This window comes from Perca fluviatilis, chromosome 5 (assembly GCF_010015445.1).
Source record: "Perca fluviatilis chromosome 5, GENO_Pfluv_1.0, whole genome shotgun sequence".
NCBI classification, from domain to species: Eukaryota; Metazoa; Chordata; class Actinopteri; order Perciformes; family Percidae; genus Perca; species Perca fluviatilis.
Window position 1 is genome coordinate 38027494 of NC_053116.1, and position 25493 is coordinate 38052986.

At 39.7% G+C, this 25493-nt stretch overlaps 1 pseudogene; it reads right to left on the bottom strand.

The window, feature by feature from the left end:
- Positions 1-356: 356 nt before the first annotated feature.
- LOC120559230 lies at positions 357-19182 on the bottom strand (annotated as a pseudogene).
- Between the last annotated feature and the right edge of the window lie 6311 nt (positions 19183-25493).

Sequence of the window (25493 nt, forward strand, 5' to 3'; positions counted from 1 at the left end):
CTTTTTTCCCCCGAGTCATATTGAGTTCAAATGAGGGGACAGTCGCAGTGCCAACCAACCGATAGTTAAAGCTATTTCTCAAAATCACTGCCAGACCACCTCACGGCCTGACAGCCTCGGTGTCCTGATGAAGCTACAGTCTGCAGGACAAAGTTCAATGATGGACCAATACTCCGTATTACTCTCTCTGCCAGGTTTCAGTAAGGATCCAAAAATCCAAATTTTCCCTAAAAAAATCCATCTTTGAGAAGAAATGTCTTGTTGGTAAGGGAGCGGGCGTTGAGCAGAGCCGTCCTAACAGAATCTTGGTCAGGAGGGGCTTCAGTAGAGGCAAAAGGCCGGCGGGGGCAGGGGGCCAGGTGTTAGCTCTCTGATGATACCTGCCTTCAGACACATGATGTCTGGGTGATCTGTGGCTTGGAATGACAGGGATGGGAACATGTTGGTCTTTAAGGAGTTCCACACAAGGAGAGCTCACTGTACAAGCAGCAAAATGTCCAGGTGAGAGAGATGGAGCAGAAGTTCTGAGTGAAGAGCCTGGAGCCGTTACATACTTAGTCCGGGACTTGCTCCAAGCTGTTATTCCAGACTGACTAGTCTCTGTCCAGTAACATCTCTGGAAGATAGTGATGCGGGCTGCAGACCAGCAGCTGTTCACTTTGGAGCACAGTGCCCAAAATTCAACTTGGACTGATTAATTTATGTACAACATAGTGTACATGGGTCAGCATCCGACTGGATTTCATTGAACCTGGAACTTTCCTTTGAAGTGGCCAATGAACTGTCTCTGTGTTCATTTATCAACACCCCACCCTGAGGAGAGAAATAAATTGAGTTTAAACAGAAACATATTATACATTTGTAAAGAAGAATTCACTACTGTCTTACCTGCAGCGGTTCTTCTTTTCCATTCATATTTCCATTCTTTGTGAAGTAATGATAAACCAGAGACATCTTTAATGACCACTACTACCAAAATCATTTCTTCTTTCTACTGTACATACAGTAACATGGACAGAGTAATAACAGCAATGAGAGTATAATACATACCTGTTGGGGATTGTCTGCATTCCTTTTTCTTTCTGTGATAAAACATTACCAATGAAAAGCACCTCAATCAACAACATCATGATCTGACAATTATATTATGTATTAAAAACATAAATGTTTTAATTGTCTAAATGCCAATCATACCTGTGTCTTTCTTATTTTTGAGATGCAGCACGAACAACAGAGCTATTGCAAGTCCGACTAAACAGGTCACAAGCCCCACCACAACAGGCCGGATCCTGGGTCTTGAACCTTGTTCTCCACATTCAGCATCCGTTGAAGCAGTTCCTGGTTTTATCAGCTGAAGATCCAATGATTGACATCTGGAATGATAGAGGGACATTTTGACAGGACCATGTGTAGGGAACCATGCTGCTGTTGGAAGAGTTCAGGTGTGTCCATGTCTGATCTGAAGCTTCACTTACTGTGTGTGTGGCTGACACGATGTCAATAATGTCCCATCAGAAAATGTTCCATCTCTGCAGTCAGAGCACTCAGTGTCCCTTAATGCTGTTCCTGTACAAGAATGAATAGAATAGCCTTTATTGTCATTGCACTGTGAAGGTACAACGAAAAACAAATGATCCAGTTCAGTTTACATATTGTGAAGAGAACAACGTGTTCTATGACATCTTTACATTTCATCAGATCTGTCTGATTTCCTTTCAGTGGATTAAAAAACTATTTGATTGTTGACATTTTTGAAGCACACAGTTAAAAAATACATTATTATTATTATTATTATTATTATTATTATTATTATTATTATTATTATATACAATACAACAAGTCCCAAAATATAATCTTTCACAAGCTTTCTTATTTCAGGAAAAATGACTCATTCCAGTCTCTTCTCTTCTCAGACTCTTCTTAAGTTCATTAAGGTTATTTCCCTGAACTTTGGTGTTGTCATTTAAAATTAAAGCTATACCTATAATCTCAAAGTCAACACAATAAACTAACCTTTTTGGCTGATATATTGTCCTGGTTGACAGCTGCTGTGTTTCTGTGATACCACACAGTTGTCCTCTACAGCGTGCCTACAGTAGAATCCCTCCAGTGGTTCACAAACTGTATCTGAGGTAGTCGTACATGGCGGTCTTCAGCTTTAAACCAGAACCTGTCAACACATAAAGAGGTTATATATATGTATTTTGTCTCTTCTACTACAGAACTACATGCTAAAATAGTCCCATTTATAAAAACAGAGAATAAAAATCTAAGCTGATACCAACTGCTAATATCTTAACTGTAAAAAGACTTTTGATCATGTCGACTGCTATTTACTTATGTGAAAAGAGGATTTTATGACACAAAATAGTCTTCACTGGTCTCACAGTATTTCATAACACATGAGGTCTTTGTTTCTGTGTGCAGTCTGTAATTCTGCAGTGCAGTAAACTCTTCTAAATGACTCTCTGCATCTGTTAAACACAGTTTTTCAGTTCTTACACAGCATTAACAGGACTTGCAGTAATAAGCCTACTGCTTTTAAATCTAGGCTTAGTCATACATTTGAACTAATAATTAGGAAATAATAACAGAAGTCTACCTGAATCACAGCGTGAACAGGGAAAACATTCTGTAAACCCTGTAGGACGATCCATGAAAGTTCCCTCGCTGCGAATCCAGACAGGAAGTAGGTCTGAACTTTGTGCAATGTTTTCTAACTCGACTTCCTGTTGAAAAGAAAACCAACAATTTCATGCAATATAATTCATTCAATTCAATTTTATTTATAGTATCAAATCATAACAAGAGTTATCTCGGGACACTTTACAGATAGAGTAGGTCTAGACCACACTCTATAATTCCCAAAGTAATTCCCCTCAAGAGCAAGCATTAGCAGTGGCTGTGTTTCTAATAAAGGGATACTTTGCCAATGTAAATGCAGCTCTGTGTCATGGCAGTGTGGGGGCAGGTGTTTGGCTTCCCTCCGTGGGCTAGTGCACATTCAATCAGATCTTACCAGCAGAACACCTAGGACAGCACTGATCCCTGTTCTCATACTCTGTTGGATGGCATGTGAGGGTATGTCCTCTGAAGACACTCAGCACAAGTATCTGTGAAGAGAAGCCTGGTTAAAACATACAACACAAAATTCATTGATAGAAGCTGTTGAAATGAACTCTGATAGAAATCTGAACGTAGTTCTTCTTCACCCCCACAGGACCAAACTCCACACAAGGGGGATCAGGCTTTCTCCCTCAGCTGCTCCTTGCCGCTGTGGAATTCCCTCCCAGATCACCTGGGAGCTCCACAAACCACGGACTCTTTCAACAAGGGCCTAAAAACCCCTCTTTTAATAATACATTTTATTTATGGGCACCTTCATAGCACTCAAGGAAACCATACAGTTAAAACAAGCAAAGATACAGTTAAAAAGGCTGTCCATTATTTTGATGGAGAGTGGAGTCATGTGGGTAGGCCTTTCAGAATAGGTGAGTTTTGAGGGGAGCTTTTAAAGGTGGGGAGATCCAAAGGCTCTAAACCCCATTGTGGACAGGCGGGCAGAAGGCGGGAAAAGCAGTGAGGAAGAGGAGGATCGGAGAGTTTCGGGATGGAGTGTAGGGCTGAAGGAGTTCAGAGAGGTATGGAGAGCCGAGATTATGGAGGGCTTTGAAGGTGAGAAGAAGAATCTTAAAGTCAGTACGGTAATGGACAGGGAGCCAGTGCAGTTGTTTGAGGAGTGGAGCAATGTGTTCAGTTGCTGGGGTTCTGGTGATAATACGGGCAGCGGAGTTTTGGACCAATTGGAATTTATGGATGGACTTGTAGGGTAAACCAGAGAGGGTGTTTAGCAAGCTTTCTCGTAAATCTCTATTTGTCTTATTGTTTATCTTTATTTCTTTGCCTTTTTAACATTTTTCTCCTGTAGCACTTTGGGATTGATATGTCAATGAAAAGTGTTCTACAAATAAAATGTATTAATATTATTATTATTACCTTCATAGTGTTTAAAAATGTTTGTCGCAGCCAGAGGTGTATAGTCCAGGTGCCAGAAAGTAGAAATCCTTACCAGCAGCTGTCCCAACCATCACTAAACCAGCTCCTTTACCAGGTAGATGAGCTCGTAGTGAAAACACCTGTTCTAGATGTAGAGGCAGATCCAAAAACATGGCAGGATTTTTACTTTCTGGCACCTGGACTATACACCTCTGGTCGCAGCGATAGAGACAGTGATGTTTCCTGTTTGCAGTATTGTTAATGGAACTCTCAATACGGACAGACAAGTCTGATCTCTGGTCACATGGTCGGTCCACCGCAGGGTGATGTCTGGTTGCTTTTCTCCAAAAGTTGAATCAGACTTAAAACTATAGTGTGTAGTTTCTGCCGGCCCCATGAGGAATTCTAAGTAATGATAACAACACTGTTGACGTGTCCACGTGATACAAGCCTTCCTCATTTATTGTTTATTATATTATGCACTTATATTGGAGGTGGTGGGCATTTTCATCGCGGTTTGAGCAGAAGTGATAACATATTTGTTTGCTTCACCTGTTGGCTTTTGGGGGTTTTGACAGACAGGGGGTGAGCGCGCTGCGGCAATAATGAGGTAAAAACAGAAGTGAGTAGGTTCATTCTCCGTTCAGTGCACACTACCGGGTTAATTAACCGGCTCAGTTCGCCAGTTCGTCAACACTATGCTGCGAAGTCAGTCAACCTCCTCTAACTTAGCTACAGCCAGTCAAAAGATAGCATGGCAGCTGCAGATGCGGGAGACCCATCGACAGAACTTGAACCCCTCCTCTTTCACTGAAGTTGCTGGTGTGGAAGTATTTTGATTTCCAGTGAGTTATGTTGACAACGTTCGTGCGTTGTCAACATAACTGAAAAGCTCCCCAGTTTGCAAGCTCTGCTATGACCAAAAGGTTATTATAGTTTTGCATTTTTCATTTGTTTTTTTCACTTTTTGTTTGCTAATTTAGTTTAGTTTTTATTTTTGGAAAATGCTTAGTTTTAGTTTTTTATTAGTTTTAGTTTATTTAAGTCTTTTTTGTAAAATGAGTTATTTGTCGGGGATTCAAAAAGGTCAGAAAAGTATTGTGTAATAATAACAACTCAACAAATACATCATATAATTTTAGAAATATGTATTAACAATATATTCAACAATAACACCAGTACATAAAATGTAGCCTACATATGGTCATAAATATGTAAACCGCAGTAAGTGCAAAATGTGTAAGTGACGATTTCCAGGAAAAAAAATAAATAGCCAACAGAAATGAACAGGTGTTTTGAACTTTGGTTCGGAGTAAAGTTGCAAACTTTTTGAAGTTGATCGACTCACACAGTTGTGTAGACATCCCAGTATCAATCCACATATTGACCCACGCTTCCTTACACTTTTGGTGTTCCTGCGCGTATTTCAACCACCAGCAGCTATCTGGTCGCGGTGAAAGCCCCTCCTATAGTGTTCTCTGTCCTGCGGTTGTCAACGTCATGCTGTCTGGCCCTGGCCCCACACATCCAGGCCCTGTACCGGCGCGGGTTAGCTTCTGTTTCGGGGAAGGGGGTTTGTGTGCTCGTTTACCTTGTTAAGGTTAGCTAGATTAACCTTCTTGTGTCGCTTCTCAAATGTACTTTCAAATTTGTGGGATTTTTCCCTTTTATAATATAATATACCACCTTCCACTGCAAGGCACATGCTTTTATCTGACACAGTCATAATCAAATAGGACTCTGCCGCTTTCTTCTGACTTTCAGTACCGCCATGATGCCAGGTTGTGTTCAATTTGACGTGGAATGTCGAATTTCTGGGTTCCCAGTCGGAAACTATACATGTTCACGGGAAATGTCATGGTCGGAAAGATATAACGTTATTTGCTCTATGAAAGACATTGACAAAAGACGAAAACTAAGAACGTTTACTCAATAATTGTATTTTATTTTAGTTAGTTTTGCAAACAGACATTACAGTTTTAGTTTAGTTATCGTTTTTTTGTAATGCCTCATTTTTATTTCAGTTAACGACAATCTTTTTTCCCACCTAGTTTTCGTTATTTTGTTCGTTTACTTTAACGATTATAACCTTGGCGTGTACCATATTATTACACTGGCAGCACGACTCACATGGCAGTTAATTGTGAGAAGACTATGGACATGGCGCTTTTATTGTTTGTTTTGTTGTGAACTTGAATGTCATCATCTGTGAAGAAGACTGCAGTTAAAAAAGAGAAACTAGATGGCAGGTTATAGATATAAGTTATTGTTACATGATGTTGTTAATAAATGTTTGTACAATCATTGTACAATCTCAAGCGTGTCACAGTGTGTTTATGCATCTCTCAGTGTTTAGTCCCTCGCGGCAGCACTTTTGTTGGACTGCTACAGCTGGAAAAAGGGGTTATAAAGAAAAAGAAAGAAAGAAAGAAAGAAAGAAAGAAACATTGGAGAGGAGCACTATGATGTAGGAATTATAAGATTATTTTACCAGCAATGGTGCAACTGTCAAATGTTTTCTTAACATCATTGTATACGGCAGGATCACAGTTTCTATGGACTGAAGACATCTCACTCAGATTTGGGAGGAAGATAGACGACAAATCCAAAACAGGAACACCATCTGGAAACAAAAAGAAGACAACCATGTAGAGATTACACTACACACAGCAGAGACCTGCTCTAATGCAGCTGGAGCTGTTGGTGGACTTTGCTGCCATATCTCGATTTTAGTGAGGAGGGGCAGAGGAACCAAGGTGTGATGAGAGAGAAAGTTTTCAGAGAAGCTTGAAATTAATAACCACAGTTGTATTCTCTAGGTCTTTTACACTTCACTGGAGATCTGTCTATTGACTGGTCACTGCAAATTAAACCAGGGGTTTAAACTGTTAGGTTTGTGACCTCTTCCAAAAAGAAGTGGCTTGTTGTTGTTGGTTAGTCCAATGCCTCAGATTTCTATGAGTTGTTTTCAGTTCCACTAAGGAGACATTTCCTCTAAACCTCTCACATGGTTTCTTTTAATGGTGCAATATGTATATTTACTGTATCAAATCCAAACATGACCACAATATGTAATATATAGTAATATAAGGAAACATGCTACGTTTAAATACTATGTTTTCTGACAACAATGCTAAAGCCAGTAATTTCAAGGTCTGTAGCAGAGGGAGTACTGAAGTTACACCACTGGTGGGAGTGAGTAATGATGTCTGGAACGTTCCCATTGGCCGCTGCTCTGTCAAAATGAAATGGCGCGACAGTCAGCTTGTAGTGTCTTTGCCTCAAGCCCCCAGGAAGTCGACAGGAATTACAAATACCCAATCGACATGACCATGGGGCGCCCCATAAAGACTTTTTCCATAGGACATACATGGAGAAAGAGACTTCTGGAAATCAGTGGATACAGTTGGTCAGATAACATTTGGAAAGTCTAAAAGAGCCACACGATTAAATCATTTAATCCCCATTCAAGTTAGCGGAGCGTTAAACTGTAAGTAGACGGCCCAGACGGAGGAAGTGTCGCGGGTGCTCTGTGGGCGTCGAGAGTTCTGAAACTGGGCGCGATCCCCTTCAATGATCTGTAGGCATACTTGTACTTTATAGGAGTATTTCTATTTCTTGCTACTTTATACTTGTAGTCCACTAAATCTCAGAGGGAAATATTGCATTTTACTGCACTACATTCATCTGACTGTTATAGTTACTTTACAGATCCGCAAAGCGCAAGATGGCGCACGCTCGCTTGCGACATGGAGGAGAACTCTTGCTGCATTTTGTTTGTTTGTTTGTCATGGCATCTGTTCTGTCCCTGTTTTTATATCTTGTATCGGTGGACTCTGTGCAAATTTGCTGGATATAACTTGTGCTGTGAACTGTATGCTGTGTGTGTAACACAAGTGAATTGGAAGAGAATGGAACCACTAGCACTGCCGTGGCTAATCCTGTCTGCCAAGTTGTTCAGAGCTCTGCGATCGGGTCCATCAGCAGCAGCGGCCTTCTAATGTACAGCCGGTCCGAGCTGCTGGGACTGCGGGACAGCAGAGTGTGTTAGAATATATTTGTGAGAGTAAGCTAACAGTTTTGTGACAGTTCCATGATTTTGACCTTGTTGTCTCGTTTCCCTGGGTTTTGAGAGGCCATCTGGTTCTACAGTGATTTGACATTACAAAAGGAGGGTGAGATAATGCCTGAAATGAAAAGGTCTTCTCTGATCAAGGGGGGAACAGGCAACAAGGTCAGGGTTTTGTAAGCGCGTGATATAGTATAGTGGAATGACCTGACTCTTGGAAAACTCTGTAAGTTTGAGGGAGATTAAAAACACAGAGGTTCAAATTAAACAATAGCAGCTTGTCTTTATGAGCGAATTTGGTTTTCGGTCACTTTTATTCCTTCAAGTGCTACCTTCACCTAATCTGCTCCACGATCTATACGATCTGGAAATAAAGCAGAAGTCCGAGCTGCACAAAAAGACCTTAATCTGCAAATGAGAGCAGCTCGGCAGCTCTGGAGCAGGCAGAACAAGATCTGTCAGAATCCAACACAAAGACAGTTTGGGACTCTATCAGACAAATGACCAACATGGACACTAAAAGGAAGCCCCTGTTTGCCCACAATAAAACTGCAAAGGCAAACAAACTGAATAATTTCTATATGCGTTTTAACAGTGACAATGTCAGGGAATGTGCTGTAGGGTTAAAGAATGTAATGTGAACTTGGACAGAATCATAATTGGACCGCACACTGTTACTAAGGTGTTTAAAAACATACCAACAACCAAAGCAACAGGCCCTGATAAGCTGTCTGCTTTTCTTTTAAAAACTTTGGCAGAAGAATTGTCACCGACCTGGCATAAACTATTCCAGCTCTCCATAGACACATACACAGTACCAAAACTCTAAAAAAAACCTATTATTATTCCAGTACCCAAAAAGGCATGTCCCCAGGAGAACAATGATTATTGGCCGGTGGCTATTACCTCTAATGTTTTTGAATCAATGGAGAGGCTTATGATAGAGAAACTCCATACAGATGTGGAACAAATGTTAGATAAATACCAATTTACTTACACAAAAAAATCATAGTACAAGTGATGCCATATCAACAATAATGCACCTCACTCTGAAGCACCTTGAAAGTCCTGTTCCATATGCCAGACTGCTTTTTGTTGATTTTAGTTCTGTCTTTAACTCATTCCAGCTAGATATCATGCTTAGGAAATGAGTTCAGTTAAATGTACATCCCTGTTTAATCAGGTGGTATCACTCCTTTTTGTCAAAAGTTTAACTCCGCGTCTGATCCAGCGCAGCGACTACTGGAGCCCACCGAGGAAGTGTGTCAGTTCACCTCTTTTGTTTACATTGTACACCAATGTGTGCATCATCTCTGAGCCAAACCAACATATAGTAACTTTTTCAGATGACACTGTCCTTCTCAGTTTGCTAACTAAAAAAGCAAAGTAAGCGTCCACCAAGTTGCTGTGGACAAGTTTGTCAACTGGTGTGATTCACAACCAACTTCATATTAACACATCAAAAGTGCTGCAATGCGTGGTAGACCCCAGATCAGCTGGAGATCAGAGCCATGTGGCCATCCATGGTTATGACATCAAGCAGGTGTCCTTAAATATCGAGGAGTTTAAATAATATATATATATATATATATATATATATAAATAATATTAAAACATATTCTTTTAGATGTGTTGTATAACTTTATATAGGCCTAGGCCTACTGCTAGGTAGCTTGTGAGATTGCCCCCAGTAACAGGGCCGAAGGGCGGATGCCTAGCAGTGAGTACTGTACCACACTGTTTATTTCCATATATATATTTTCATATTTCATTATTATACATATTTATTTTTGTTGTATATAGTATGTGATGTCTGTATATTTTTTTTACCCTTGTATACACAAATGTACATTACTTTCATTACTCTAAGTATTTTTTCAGTTGTTCTGGCATTTTTTTATCTTTTCTATCTTATGTTATTTTATCTGATTTATTTCTAGTATAGTTCTTGTTTTTCTGTATGTGTGTGGAGTGTATATGTGCTAGTAATTTCCTAATTTATGATTAATAAAATCCATCTTTCTTTCTGATTTCCAAAAATGCTCAGCTTTATTATGTCTATTAAAATAACCAATTTATTCTGGGGATGCCATGTCCCCTTAATTAATTTAGTTATCTGGCGGGGGTTCATTCCCTCTATATGGCGCCCTGCACGCTCCATGAGGACGTCACCATCCTTAGTTTTGTAACCTACCATAACCGGGACAGCGTTGGGAAGGATACTTTCAAAACGTGCATTTTACAGAATACATGCCCATAAATGTAATTTGTAACGTATTCCATTACGTTACTCAATCTGAGTAACGTATTCTGAATACTTGGATTACTTAGTATTACTTCCACATTGAATTGCGTGCTTATAAGTGTAGGAATGCAGCTATCACATCCAAGCTTACTAAACAGGCCTATAATGGTGTGTTCTTTTTATTCCAACTAGCTGAATGTGTACCTGAACAAGCAGATAGATTATTGTATTGGTAGTCCCAAACTGCATACTACAAAAATCTAACCCGAAGTCTTGCTACCACGAGCTAATTTTAGCTAAGTTAGCTAGCATGTCAAACGGGCTAGTCTGGCTTTTAAACGGCTCTGAGTAGTGATGGGCATTCCGACTCTTTTCGTGAGCCGGCTCGTTTGACTCAGCTCACTGAAAAGAGCCGGCTCTTTTGGCTCACAAACGGCTCTTTAAAAAATTAATGTTTTGACTATGATAGGTGTGAAAAACATTTCTAATTAAATTATTAAATTAAATCATACTCACAATGTCTCACAATTTCTTTAAAAATGCATTGATTTGTTATGAAAAAGAATACTATTAAACATTTGCATTTAAATTACAACTTTTTAATGTATAGAAACAACATTCAAAACAAATACAATCTGAATCTGAACAACATAATAGAACCCATATTAAAGAAAAATAAATAACTGAAAGGATTAAACTGGTCCTTTTTTTCTCTCCGTTTTGTTTTCAGAGCTGTTTTCTCCTCTGCCTCTGCCTCCTCAGAGTGTGTGTGTGTGTGTGTGTGTGTGTGTGTGTGTGTGTGTGTGTGTGTGTGTGTGTGTGTGTGTGTGTGTGTGTGTAGGCTCGGCCCCTCTCTCATGCCGTATAATTGGTTGACACCTTGTGTATGATTGACAGGAACAGAATGTGTAGGCTGATCAGACAGTCGAAACTAATGTGTGCCTATATAATTATTTTTTGTTCTTTGAATTAGTCAATTATTTTAAATAAAATATCACTCATTATTTCATTATTGCATAATGATTTAATTTCTATAAGCTATATTTTTAAAAATAGAGTCGGCTCTTCGGATATGTGCGCAGCTCCCATTATTCACTTCAAAGCCGGCTCTCTTAGGACCCAATTCATTCGCGAGACCCAATCACTACTCTGGAGTTAGTAAATCAGCACGTAGGAGAATGTAAAGGCCCCGCCAACGTTAAAATAGCAAGGTGACCAGTAAAACTACAGCAGACGACTACACCTGGCTAATTAAAAAAATAGCTTACTTTAAGATGCTTCTTCAGGTTGGAGGTGGAGTAATTTGGACGCTGAAAGGAGGTTGGTTGCTGGCAAGCAGAGGCTGCACTGCACAGTTATATTTAATTCTCCCTGTTCGTTCTTTAATGTGAAATGCTGTTTGAATTTCCAAGATAGAAACTTATTCCTGCCCTGGCTCTGTCGTGCCGGTTCGACTCCATTGTGACTGATCACGAAATAGCTATTTTTTTCGATTTCATATCGGGGCTTCTGGAAAATGCATAGAGTTGCCTTAATTTAGTCAGAGTGAATAAACTCGTGAAAAAAGAGAAGTATTGTCATGTAATCCATTGATTTCAACAATGTAACTGTATTCTAAATACCAACGATTTAAATTGTAACTGTAACGGAATACAGTTACTCATAATTTGTATTCTGAATAGGCCTACGAACGCGTTACATGTAGGTTCTGTACTTTTCGCTATTCGATTTTCATTTCATAAACAGGTATTAAAAACAAAAACGAATGGTTATTTGATTTTCGTTTTAAAACATGACATTTGAAATTGAAATACAATGCGGTTTTTCTTTTCATTGTCGAAATGGGATGGGAGAAATTTAAAATATGCTGTGATTTTCATTTTCTATATTATATAACAAAAATAAAATCACTCAAAACAGAAACGAAAAAGGCTTGTTTTTTATATATTCAGAGACCGGATGTTGTCATTTCCAAGGCAACAGCGCCAGCCTAGCCTACCAGTGTTCAGCCCAGGCCAAAATTACTTTGGAAACCTAGCTAGCTATACCTCTTGATAATCCTTGGGGGAATTTTATTTTTATAATGCCTACATGTATTTATTACCCTCTCTCCCTGCCTCCCTGTCTCTACCCAATCGCAGACAACTTCGCCCGAAGAGAGTCGAACCAGCGGAGCAAATAGACTTTCGGTTCACGGGCTGTAACGTTACCGTTACGCCACCGTTAACAATCCCCGCAAACTTTCTGTTGCTGCCGCTGTCGGCTTGATCTGGGCAGAGAGTCACCGGGGTTCGGGATCAGATCATAGGAATCAGACCTCCGGTGCTGGGTCTAATATTGTAATATTAGCTGCTGCGCAGCTAGCTAGCAGGTAGCGACCAGCGCCCTGTGACCTCGGTCCTCCGGCGTTCGCCCCCCGGGACTGACTCTGCAGAGCTGCGTTACCTGCTCTATGATCAATGAGCAATGATCAAGGATTACCAAATTTCTCTCATATTGCTCCTCATAACCACTGAAAAACTAAAAAATCTAACCCAAAGTACAATTATTATGGACGTTAGCTGATATTATGGGGTTTCTGCTTCATTAAGGAAATGTAAGGAAAAAGCTTAACCTGGTTAACCATTAAGCTTTTTCACGTTAGTACATTTTTATCACTGTTTATAAACAGTGATCAAAAAATCTAAACTAAAGCACGTATGGACGTTATCTGACTGATAACTGACTGATATTTGATTGATCATTGTTTAGGTACATTAAAGTTGCAGCTTTTTCACGTTAGCACGCGTTTTAGAATGTCCCTGCTGCTGCTGAGGGGAATCTGTAGCCTATAACTTCCGTTTTTGCCCCCTTTACATAAATATACATATGGCTATGAAATAGATCATGAAATACAGGCTTTAGTCATAATAGTTCAATAGCCTAAATACATGTATGTTTTACTATGTATTTCGAGGGACTTTTATTTATTCCATCTATTTATGCGTACGTTATATTTAAAGGAAGTTTGGTTATCTCACAGACTCAGACTAAAAGCAGCAGCAAGCACGCCCTAACACAGCTGCACTGGCACCCGCATAGCATATCATCACTATCTGCAAATAAAATAAAATATGAATAAATCACGAGCGCGCAGATTCCCAGCTCAGCTAGGCGGGGGTAACGCCAGCTCTGCAGACGGACCAGAGTCAGTCAGCGCGGAGGCGAACCACGGGACCGAGGTCACAGGGCTGGTGCTTGCTAGCTAGCGCGCAGCAGCAGCTAATATTACAATACACCCAGCACCGGAGGTCAGATCCCCATGATCTGATCCCGAACCGCCGGTGACTCTGCCAGATCAGCAACAGAACGTTTGGGATTGTTAACGCGGCGTAACGGTAACGTTACCGGCCGCGGAACCGAAAGTCTGTTTCTCAGCTGGTTCGATTGGGGCAAAGTTGTCTGCGCGGTGGTACAGAAAACAAAGCCGCAGAGGAGGCAGGGAGAGGGGAATAAATACATGTGGCATTATGAAATAAAATTCCCCCAAGCATTATCAAGAGCACGGTGGTTTCAAAGTAATTTTAGCCTGGGCTGAAAGCAACACTGGTAGACTATGCTGGCGCTGTTGCCTTGGAAATTACAACATCCGTTCTCTGAATATAAAAAAACAAACCTTTTTTCATTCCTATTTCCAGTGATTTTATTTTTGTTATATGAAATAGAAAATGAAAATCACAGCATATTTTTAATTTCTCCCATCCCCTTTTGACCATGAAAAGGAAAAAAAGCCCTTGTATTTCAATTTCAATTGTTGTATTTTTAAAACGAAAATCAAATAACCATTCGTTTTTGTTTTAAGTCTGTTTATGAATGAAATCGAATGAACGAAAAAGTACACGTGTACTTTTCGTTCATTCGATTTTCACCCATTTTCTAACAAGTGTTACAAGCAACAGAAACACATAAAACAGTCTGAGCAGCTGACGGCCTGCCCCTACACACGGCGCCATCTTGCTCTTATTACATGGAAGGAAAACAAACAAGCATGCAAATGGCAATTATCGCAGCGGAAAAAATTATCGAGCAAATTGTGTTTTATCGTGGGCATTAATTGATTTGACTATCGCGACAGGCCTATATGTCATCAAATATTAAGCAAACATGCTAAATTGAAATACTATGTTTTCTGACAACAATGCTAAAGCCAGTATTTTCAAAGTCTGTAGCTGAGTTACACCACTGGTGGAAGTGAGTAATGTCTGACCGCTGCTCTGTCAAAATGAAATGGCGCGACAGTCAGCTTGTAGTGTCTTTGCCTCAAGCCCCCAGGAAGTCGACAGGAATTACAAATACCCAATCCGTACATGATGCCATGGTGCCCATAGAGCCTTTTCCCCATAGATGTACATGGAGAAAGAGACTTCTGTAAATCAGTGGATACATTTTTTTGAGCGTCACAACCCCCCACGCAATGACTTGTATCACAATCTGAATTTGATCCATTTGGTCCGATAACATTTGGAAAGTCTAAGCACACGACGAATAAATCATTTAATTTAGTAGACGGCTCAGGACGAGGGTGTCCGGGTGGCGCTCTATGGGCGCGTAGAGTTCTGAAGCTGGGCCGATCATCCCTTCAATGATCTGTAGGCATACTGGTACTTTATAGGAAAATTTCTCTTTCTTGCTTCTTTATAGTTGTACTCCACTACATCTTAGAGGGAACTATTGTATTTTTACTCGCACTACATTCATCTGACTGTTTTAGCGGAACGCTTGACCAGCAGTGGTACTGCACACTGGTTTTTCATATTTAATATTATACATATACTATTTTGTTATATACAGTGCCTTGCGAAAGTATCGCCCCTTGAATGTTTCGACCTTTTGCCACATTTCAGGCCTCAAACATAAAGATATAAAACTGTAATTTTTGTGAAGAATCAACAACAGTGGGTCCCAATTATGAAGTGGAACGAAATTCATTGGCTATTTCAAACTTTTTAACAAATAAAAACGAAAAAGTAAGGAAGTGCAAAATTATTCAGCCCTTTACTTTCAGTGCAGCAAACTCTCTCCAGAAGTTCAGTGAGGATCTCTGAATGATCCAATGTTGACCTAAATGACTAATGATGATAAATAGAATCCAGCTGTGTGTAATCAAGTCTCCGTATAAATGCACCTGCTCTGTGATAGTCTCAGAGGTCCGTGTAAAGCGCAGAGAGCATCATGAAGAACAAGGAACACACCAGGCAGGTCCGAGATACTGTTGTGGAGAAGTTTAAAGCTGGATTTGGATACAAAAAGATTTCCCAAGCTTTAAACATCCCAGCAGGCACTGTGCAGCGATAATATTGAAATGGAAGGAGTATCAGACCACTACAAATCTACGAAGACCCGGCCGCCCTCTAAACTTCTCAGCTCATACAAGGAGAAGACTGATCAGAGATGCAGCCAAGAGGCCCATGATCACTCTGGATGAACTGCAGAGATCTACAGCTGAGGTGGGAGACTCTGTCCATAGGACAACAATCAGTCGTATACTGCACAAATCTGGCCTTTATGGAAGAGTGGCAAGAAGAAAGCCATTTCTTAAAGATATCCATAAAAGGTGTCGTTTTAAAGTTTGCCAAAAGCCACCTGGGAGACACACCAAACATGTGGAAGAAGGGGCTGTGGTCAGATGAAACCAAAATCGAACTTTTGGCAACAATGCAAAACGTTATGTTTGGCGTAAAAGCAACACAGCTCATCACCCTGAACACACCATCCCCACTGTCAAACATGGTGGTGGCAGCATCATGGTTTGGGCCTGCTTTTCTTCAGCAGGGACAGGGAAGATGGTTAAAATTGATGGGAAGATGGATGGAGCCAAATACAGGACCATTCTGGAAGAAAACCTGATGGAGTCTGCAAAAGACCTGAGACTGGGACGGAGATTTGTCTTCCAACAAGACAATGATCCAATACATAAAGCAAAATCTACAATGGAATGGTTCACAAATAAACATATCCAGGTGTTAGAATGGCCAAGTCAAAGTCAGACTTGAATCCAATCCAGAATCTGTGGAAAGAACTGAAAACTGCTGTTCACAAACGCTCTCCATCCAACCTCACTGAGCTCGAGCTGTTTTGCAAGGAGGAATGGGCAAAAATGTCAGTCTCGATGTGCAAAACTGATACAGACCAACCCCCAACGCAACTTACAGCTGTAATCGCAGCAAAAGGTGGCGCTACAAAGTATTAACTTAAGGGGGCTGAATAATTTTGCCGCCAATATTTCAGTTTTTATTTGTTTAAAAGGTTTGAAATATCCAAATAAATTTCGTTCCACTTCATGATTGTGTCCCACTTGTTGATTCTTCACAAAAAATTACAGTTTTATATCTTTATGTTTGAGGCCTGAAATGTGGCAAAAGTTCGAAAAGTTCAAGGGGGCCGAATACTTTCTGAAGGCACTGTATACTATGTATGTAGGTTGTACATTGTATTCTACACTTGTATATACATGTACATTCCTTTCATTACTCAAAGTATATTTTTTTTCAGTTGTTCTGGCATTTTTATGCTATCCGCGATAATATTTTATTTTTTCTGATTTATTATTTCTAGTATAGTTCTTGTTTTTCTGTACATGTGTGAGTGAGTATGTGTTATGTCCTTGTACCTCGCTGCTTGTAACTGCTGTCAAGCCAGCCGACACTCAGATCTCCGTGGTCAAATCAGCCGATGCTGAAATTGTAGTGCACTCATATACTAGTACTTTTGGTAAATGTATTAAACGGCGCAGATCAATGGTCTTAGCAAAGTTAGCGGTAAGATACACATGTGATTACTTCCGTTTTTCAAAATAAGGTGTTAAAGTTTATATATAAAGTAGGCAACATTTTTTACTGTATACATTTTCAGATTTTACAAAGTAGTATTCCCCACATTTCTACAGTAAAATGACTTCAAATCTGAAATTTGAGGTGTTAAAAAAATATTTTGCTCCATAAATCCAGTCAATGACTAAAATATGAGTTGGCATCTCTAAAAACACCAATAAATAAAATCTAACAATTTAACTGTATGAATATGGAGGTTTTCCCAAGTCCAACATTTTTACTGTAAAATGACTTTAAATCTGAAATTGTAGGTGCAATAAAACGACGTTGCTCCATAATTCCAGACAATTACTGATATATCTGAGTATAGGACATCACTTACTACACCCTTACTGAAAATCAAACAATTTTTACTGTATAATTTTGGAGATTTTTGGAAGTAAAGCCCCACATTTCTATGTTAAAATGAATTAAAATCTGAAAGGACCTATGAAAAAGACTTTGCTGCATAATTCCAGACAAGTACTGATATATCTGAGTTAAGGACATATCGCTCCTCCAGTTTTCAGATTTTTTGTCATTTAACAGGGTCAGGGTACTAAAGTATAATCCTTTTTTGCTCGTTTTTCAACTGTTGTTTTTTGTTATTCATTTTTCCGTTTTAACCCAAGAGCGAGAATACGGTCTCATTTTTATAATGTGCATAATCACTGAAAATCTGATGGAACACAGGTCTCGTTTATAATGTTATTTTGATCTCAACGTGTTAAGATCAAAGCTGACTAAAACCCATGCGCTCTGGACAGGAAGTAACATTAACGTATCAAAATAAAAGTATGAGAGCTGTAATAACTGCCAGAAGAACAATGTACTTTGGTTTTGCCTGTAGCTTGTCAGATTAAACTACAGTTAATTATTTAGGGTTATATAAAGTATTTAATTGAGCAACATTCATTAATAGCCACAAAGGGGTAATAATGGATATTGTTTTAAAATAGAAATAGGATTATAATCATTTTTAAATCACATTTTAAATAAAATCTGCATTCCCCTAGCATTATGTGTGACGTTATTGACTACTTTTACTCTAATCTTACATCAGCCAGTAAAAAAGGCAAAAAAATATGGGCTTTTTAAATTGTATGTGACAAGGTTGACCACATTAGCTGCCAATGAACATGTCAATGTGATGAAGAACATACATTTATGTGCATAATCATTGAAAATTTGATGGAACACAGGTCTCGTAACTACATAAGGGAGTGAATACGTTTTGAGTAGCCTATAATTAAGGTGAAAAAAAGATCAACATAAGTTTAAGTACTCCGCACACGACTCCTCCAAATCACAAAGAACACAGATGCGATGAGTTATATTTTGAATGTGCACAGTGCACAAAGTTTTGAACATAAGCAGAAATTTCAAACACATCTGAAATATTGCAGTCTAGGGGTTTATTAAAATGAATTAGGCTACTGTATCGTTGAGGTGAATAATTGTCATAGCCTATACGCATATTTAAGGAGGTTACTTCCCCAACAAAAGACGCAAAAGAGGAGGGAAGAGTAAATTATGCCTAGGCTATATATGTGCTGACTCAGATATAATTAGAAAAGTCAATCTAAAATCTTTATCAAAACAAAATGTAGGACATAGCCTAGGCCTACTTCTTTCACTTTAACTTTTGGTAGCGTTACAGTACGAGAGCCACCCGCGTCTGAGGATATAAGACAGATAACAACACAGCAGTAGACTTGGCCGATAATCCAGAACATATCTAGCAGTAACCATAACAACAACTGGCATCAGAAGTGATGTAGTGCGTTACCATCTTTATAGAAAATATCGTGACTCACCTGTGTTTCATTAGTGGTTCAATATGTCCTCGTTTATTGGTTTTCCGTTATTGTTTTTCAAATACGTCCTCCTTCCTGTTCTCTTACCTCAGCCTTTGGCAAGCTGCCAAAAACCCTTTCACACTAATAAGCAGTCTTAATACATTAATATGTGTACCCTGGAAGCAAAATTACGAATCCCACTCGTTCTCTTAATACATCCATGATCCCACTATGGTCACGCCAAGACCCGCCCTACAAAGCAGTTCGATTGGTTGGAGTTAGGCATTTGACTTCGAGTGGTTATGGTTAGGATAGCCGATTGGTCAGGGGATAGGACATGAGGTTACGTTACCTCAGAGCCATAGAGATCACTCTGCGTTACCTTGCATTCTCATGCATAGACATAATATAGAGTAGGCTAATATTAATTAATTATACTAATAACTCTATATTATGTCCGTGTTCTCATGGACGCCTGGCCAATAAATGCTGTTGAAGGGCGGGTCTTGGCGCGGTCATCGTGGGATTCGTAATATCTCACCCTGGAAATCTAGAGTTCTCGTGAGAGCACAATTTGAATTTGGGTCTGGAGTTCCAGGGGATTTCCGAACTTAAACAACTGTGCCATGTGTGTAAGCAGTTTAAAAAAAAAAAAATCAAGTAGAAATCTTTCACAGATACAGTCACACCTCCTAAACAGAATATTTTTTATTTTTTTTGCAATATTCATAATTTCCACTATGGGAAATAACAGGAAATAATATGTATGTATGTATGTATGTATATACAGTACAGGCCAAAAGTTTGGACACACCTTCTCATTCAATGCATTTCCTTTTTATTTTCATGACTATTTCCATTGTAGATTCTCACTGAAGGCATCAAAACTATGAATGAACACATATGGAATCATGTACTTAACAAAAAGTGTGAAATTACGTAGCTTCTCATTGAAATACATTAGTAAAAAAGCGTGACCCCAACACGTAAATCTTCAAAATAACGTGAGGGTATCATGTTCTAATAGATTTAATTTCGTAATGCCATCACAAACTGACGGTGAGACTGGGTTGAGGAATGCACATTCATATTGCAAGACGAAGTTATAACTTTGGTATGCTCATTTTCTGTAACTGGGGAGTGGTGGCCTAGAGGTCAAAGAAGTGAGCTAGTGTCTGGGAGGTGGCCGGTTTAATCCCTCAGACCGACAGGATAAAATCTGGGTGGGGAAAGTGAAAGAGCAGCGCTTGACATTACCACCACTGAGGTGCCCTTGAGCAAGGCCCTTAACCCCACCCGGCTCCAGTGGAGCTGCTCAGTGGCCAGCAGATCAGACTGTGGTTGTACTGGACAGCTTTGTAAGAATATCACTAAATGACGTGTTCTTAGATTTCTGAGAGACTGAAGGAGAGGCTAGGTTTGAATTGGAAGTCAAGCAAGAGGTTTAATAAAACAACACAAAACGACAGTCAAAACACAATAAAACATAAGACACCGAAAACACTGCCAGCAGCAGACTGCAAACATGATTCCCCTGCTGCGGGGACACAGATTGCAGCCATGCGACATGACAAAACAATACACTGTAAACAGCGGACTCCAACTTGCGTTCCCTTGCGGGTCACAGATTGAAGTCCTGATACATTCTCCTGCTCCCACCTTTATTCCTGTACCCGTGGTTCTTCAAATTAAATCTTTCCCTATTGGCCAGATGTCTCTCAAAAGAAAAGGTGAATGTTCCCAATCAGTGTCTTGAGCGACCCCGCCGGTGACAGGATCTTATCGAGACGTGTCAATTGTTTCCAAACTACAGCAATACTCGTTCTTTGTCTTAATCACGCGTCTGGGGATGGCTCCCCTAAAAGAGACAAAAGTTACCTTTCCTGTGGGGACAATAGGTCTCCTACAGTATGCTAAATAACAGCAATGACCTAATTCATTCTTTAGAAGCTACAGACGGTGTGAGCCAGACAAATGCTGATCAGGCTTAATCAGTATTGAAACATTCCTTCACTCAGTTACACAACAGTTTAAATTTTTTAAGTCACATTTTTTACCTTAAAGTACATTGTTTTCAAAACGTAACTTTTTACTTCAACAATCCCTCATTTTTCACACCTTTGGTGTGAAAACACCATGAATGCCAATGAAAACAATTACAACAAAAATGTAGACATTAGCAAACTGTGTTTGATTATACAAGAAACTATTTTCCATCTCTGACCTCATCCTATCTGACTCCATATCTTGTATCCAGAAGGTCATTTTCTCTTAACAAAACATGTTTAGTTGGTTTTACTTACAGTGATTAGTGACTAGCATTCCATTTGAAACAAAAACAGATACACTTAATTAAATCAGAAGCTATTAAAAGTTGTTGACCAGGTAAAAACAATCTTAAAAATCTTAGAAATCAAAGAAAAAACGGATAAAACCAAATTCTACATTCCACACTGCACTTCAAATACTGCACAAGTTATAACTGGTGGTCTCAAATCTGCTAATGCAATCAGGTGGGCATTAGGTTTGATCTTTGTGATCCTAATCACAAAAGAGCTAAAAACAATACACACATACTTCAATATATATTGTCAGTTCAGATGGAGCAAGCACAGAAAAACATTCATCATTGTCCATTCTGTAGTGAAAGATGCACACTGGGGAAAAAAGTCTGAAATCAAGATTTTTGAAAGTTCCTTGTTGTCCAATCTGAAAATTGGGAGAAAATCTCGGATCGCTGGTTCATTCTCATGCAGCCAGCACCAGGTGGCAATGTCACCAAAACCTTAGCGGCTGTGGCGCACTCTTGACGTCACATTTGTGCGCCTAGCTTAGCTGCAGCTGCTGTAAAGAATTTTCTTATCCTTTCTGTCCGAAGAATTGGTCCTTTAACAGTTGACTGGAAGGTGACAGATCAGAGGGGAGCCCACGGTCTCTGTGGGATTTACCGCTGGCCCAATTTCATCACTCCCCTTGTTGGCGTTGGTGTCCTTTGCGCGCCCTCTCATAGACTTCTAGAGCAGCCACAGTTTCTCTCTCCCTCCTTTTCAGAAACATGAAGATGGACCCGGCTGTGTGTGCTGCCTGCTCCAGCACCTGTAGGAAAAAGCCATCCCCAGCTTTTTTGGTGTCAGCAGGCCCAGGGTCAGGGAGTGGGATCCGTCTCCTTGCTCTGTCAGGAAACCACCGCAGGAAGTCAGCAGAAGTCAGCATCGCTGGTTCTCCCGTTGGCGCGTCTGAACCTGGACTCCCCTGACACTCTACTGGACTGTTGTTGAAGTGCGAACATGGATCCTTGTGGTGCCTCTCCCACTCCACTGCAGCGCTGGTGTCCTGCAGCACCTTGTGACCTGCATTCCTTGATCTCCTCGAACAGATGACATCAAATGACTTCATCAGCAGGAATCTGGAGGCTGCTTTCACCTGTGAATAAAATGGCTGTGATATAACACACTGCCTTGCAAAAGTCACACTGGTGTTTTCATTTCGGGCGCGGTTTGTCCTTGATTTTGTCCATTCATTTCTCATAGAGGAGAAATTTCCTTTGTCATCTGTGTTTTCCAAAGTCCTTAAGACAATGGGCAAAAAGCTTCAGTCCATAACACAATAAATGATCCCAAAAAGTTGCGTGAGTCCATTGTAAACATACAGTACAGATCATCAATTACAAAAACACAAAAAATAAAAACTTCACAATTTTCTTTTCCTCAATGGGGAAATGGGCGCTTGATTCATCTTTTACTATTACTTCAAACAATTTTGACAAACTTGATCATCAAATTGCTATTTTTTGAGCAAATCAATGTCAGTCACGTGTCATTTTGTGCCACATTTATTACCCTTGAGAAGAAGATTTGTGTAGTATTCTGTGTGGCCAGCACAAGAAACTATTCAAAATCCTCAACTCTCTAAATCTCCCCCATTTTTATTTATTTTTTAACTAGGATAAAATAAATAAAAATAACAAACACATTTGAAAAAGACACATCAGTGGAAAAGGCTACTGCCTTGATTCTATCAACCCTGTGATTTCTCAGAGACATTATCAGAAACATGAAACCAAATAAAACCCAACAAAACAAAAATAATTTGGAAGAAGATTAGCTACAGTAAGATCAGAATGCTTAAAAATACAATTAATTTATCTCCATGTGCCTGTTAGTTATCATTTTTTGTGAAAAACAAACCAATTTTGAGTCAAGATACACAAAATGCCAAATATATCTACCAAATTATCCATTGAAAAACCCCCTAAGAATCTTAAATTCATTTTGGTCCAATTTTAGCTAATGTTAAAATTGCTTAAAAGTACCTCAAATTATTTCCCCTTTCAGAGAACCCTCTGGAATGCTCCTGACTTGCCAATGGGCTTCATTGTCACTCAGACACAATTCTACTCAATGTAAAAATAAAAAAAAAATAAAAAAAAAAAATTACAGATGATTCAAAAAAATAAATGCACTTATCTCCAACTACCTGAAACATTGGAGCAACAAACATTAATTCACCAAAAACTCTGAGCAGACATTTTGCTCCCATTTTCAACTGCTGCTCATTCATGCATTCACTGAGAAACTCCATTCAAACTTTAAAATGTTCCACGTCTTTCCTTACCTTCAGGGTCGGCCCAACTCTTCAAAGACATTCATACAGATTAATCCATTTCCACTTTTTTCACAAAATTCAAACCAATCATCCAATCAAAAATATACTGTAATGCATTCACACTGCAATCTCCTCAGAAGATAGATCTACCTAATGGAGACGTTGTTCGTTCTGCCACCCAGAGGATGGAATCCTCAATGCTATCAATTCAACACATCTTATTTACAGTTTATCAAAATACTGGCGATTAAGCTGCCGACTCAAATTCAAACACAATTCTATTTTCAAAAATATTTACAGTAGCCTATATACAACCCTATATTTAATTGTTTCCTATCTTTAACCTCACAGAGAATTATTTCTCTATCGCCGTCTCTATTCGGACTTTCTAACACTATGGCCCCACTTCTTGTGACCGCACAAAGAAAATGATTTTTCCTGTCGCCCGTCTATATCGGACTTTTAACACTATGGCCCCACTTCTTGTGACCGCACAGAAAAATGAATTTTTCCTGTCGCCGGCTCTAATCGGACTTTTAAACACTATGGCCACACTTCTTGTGACCGCACAGAGACTAGGTCTCTGTCGCCCGGCTCTATTCGGTCTTTTAACACTAAAATTTTACAGGATACGTTACAGGATTCTAAACCTGGCCGCTTAAAAAGTGGACTTCTTGGGGACACAGATTGCAGCCATGCGACATAACAAAACTCAATACACTGAAACAGCGGACTCCAACTTGCTTCCCTTTGCGGGTCACAGATTGAAGTCTCGAATCTTACTCAGTATCAGAATTATATCCCTTGGAATTGTGGGTGTTTCCCTGAATGGAAACTGTCACAGGTTAAAGACACACCTCTGATTTCAGGTTTACTCCAGGTCACAGACAAAGGTCGTTTCACATGGTAGTGCCGATTCGGTTCAAGTTTACATTTCCTTTGTTCTAATCGTCCTGGCCCTAGCAGGAGTGGCTCCCCAAAAGCAGAAACAATATTACCTTTCCTGTGGGGACAATGAGTCTTCTTCATATGCTAAATGTCAGACATGACCTGATTAATTCTTTAGAAGCTAGGTTTTGGGTGAGGGCAGTCAAATGCTGATTAGTGTAGTTATTTGATTAGATCTACCTGCAAGCTGCATAACCAAAAGTGCATTGTTTGAACTTTTTTAACTTCAACACTATATGTCCCATTCATTACAATGGGGAAATATCGCCAGCTTGCTCACTTCGCATAACTAAAGTATATTTACAGTTTGAATTTCACATCCACGGCATAAATATTACAGGTTCCTCAAGGTCTTACCTGAGCTTAGCTAACACTTGTCCGATTTCGATATCAATTGAATGTATTTTTGTGAATGTCAGAGAGTTAGGAGGAGGCTAGCTAGCTCCATTGATGGACTCCATCTCACCGGCTGCCTATCAATGAGACTTCGCGGACAAGAGGCTTTATTTCCCGATTGTTTGTTTAAATAACTCAACACATACCCATTATAAGATTAACTGGAACCTGCGGGCTGCGGTAAAACATTGCTTGAGTAGCAAGCTCGCTGACACTGGCGGTCAGGCGTGATGTAGCAACCCAGGCAGCACCCAACACCGGCACTAAACTCCGACCACAGTCGGGAGAAAATTTGCAAATAGCCATCCTTTTCGTAAAAGCGGCCCATATTTGAGCTTTATATGGTTGATTTCGCATAAAAAAGTTTCAGAAGTGGAATTTTGTAATGGAATAGCAGAGACTGTCGTGGACTCTAGCTAGATTCAGAAGACTACCTGATCTCAGGTCAGTTGTAGCCTATGTAAATGTTCTACCTGATCTCAGGTCAGTTGTGTAGCCTATGTAAATGTTGGGCTGGACGTGACTGCTCTTTAGGGTTTCGGATTTTGAGACGCGCGTAAGCAACTCAGCTTTTGGTTGGGATTCGC